Source organism: Suncus etruscus (genome assembly GCF_024139225.1).
Source record: "Suncus etruscus isolate mSunEtr1 chromosome 15 unlocalized genomic scaffold, mSunEtr1.pri.cur SUPER_15_unloc_2, whole genome shotgun sequence".
NCBI lineage: Eukaryota > Metazoa > Chordata > Mammalia > Eulipotyphla > Soricidae > Suncus > Suncus etruscus.
The window spans coordinates 23,975-25,277 of NW_026060296.1; the positions used below are offsets into that span (position 1 = coordinate 23,975).

General features: G+C 45.4%; 1 non-coding gene across 1 annotated transcript; it reads right to left on the bottom strand.

Annotated features, from left to right (window-relative positions):
- Positions 1-874: 874 nt before the first annotated feature.
- LOC126000477 (U6 spliceosomal RNA) lies at positions 875-977 on the bottom strand. The gene has a single exon (XR_007492763.1). It is a non-coding gene; the product is annotated as a U6 spliceosomal RNA (small nuclear RNA).
- Positions 978-1,303: the final 326 nt, after the last annotated feature.

Sequence of the window (1,303 nt, forward strand, 5' to 3'; positions counted from 1 at the left end):
TTGTAGGCAGCTCAGGGCCCAAAGCCTGAAAGGGAGAAGCAAAAGATGCTGAGACTTCCAAGACATCACAAGCACTTCCAGCCAACCTCTTAAAGGGGCACCAGCAGCTTGGCCTCAGGCACTCCTGTTTTCAGTTTTGCAATCAGCTCTTTATAGCATTATGCATTTTATTTTCGAAAGAATTTCATTGCATGGGCCAGAGAGATCACACAGCGGCAGGGCGTTCGCATTGAACACAGTCCATCTGAGACAGAACGGGTTTGATCCCTGGCACCCTGTATGGCCCCCCAATCATGCCAGCACCCCGTATGGCCCCCCAATCATGCCAGCAGCAATTTCTGAGAGCAGAGCTGGTGTAAATCCTGAGCACAGCCTGTGGCGCTCCAGGGTTACTCCTGGCTCTGTTGTCAGATATTGCCCCTAGCAGGCTCAGGGGCACCTAAGGGATGGCAGGAATCGAACCACAGTCAGTCCTTGGTCGTCCACGTGTAGTGCAAAGGCCCTACAGCTGTGCTATCTCTCCTATCCCCCTCAACAGGATCTTACATGGCACATGTGGTTTGATTTTAGAATACAGACCACATTTGCAGGATTCTGCCTTTCAGCAATTTACTTTTGGAGCAGGATTTCCACATAGGAGTGGTAAGAATCGCAAATTCCAAATTAATGTGTTTATTGTGGTGGTGGGATAGCTTAGTGTTGCAAACACGTAAGACTTGTAAAGTGGGGCCCTGGGTTCCAGCCTTGTTAGCTCAATGTGGTCTCTCCATTGCTGGGAGAAACAAGAGCTCAGTGTGGGGAAAAGTTGACTGTTAGTCTCATCTGAGTGTAGCATCAATTCAATACACTTTCTAACCAAAATGAATAGTATCTTTTTAAATAGGAACTCTTCACGAATTTGCGTGTCATCCTTGTGCAGAGGCCATGCTAATCTTCTCTATTGTTCCAATTTTAGTATATGTACTGCCGAAGCAAGCAGTGAATAGTATTTTTTAGGACAGAGAAATTCTGTGATTTGTGGAAAATGGATTAGGGAGGGAAGAGATGCAGAGATTTTGATTTGATGACAGATTAGATCAAGATCTTAAACTGGCGCATTGTTGACTGGATCTATATTCCACTGGGAAATTCTCTTCCTGTTTTGCCTGGGGATGGAAACATGTGTCTCATTTGCATTTTGCATGGTCCTTCGACCCTCACAATGTATGACTGGCGAATACACTACCAGAGTAAACAAGGGTACTGCCAGGTGGGAACCCTGTGTATAGAAAAAATTAAAAAATAAAGCTGAGCTCATAGAAAT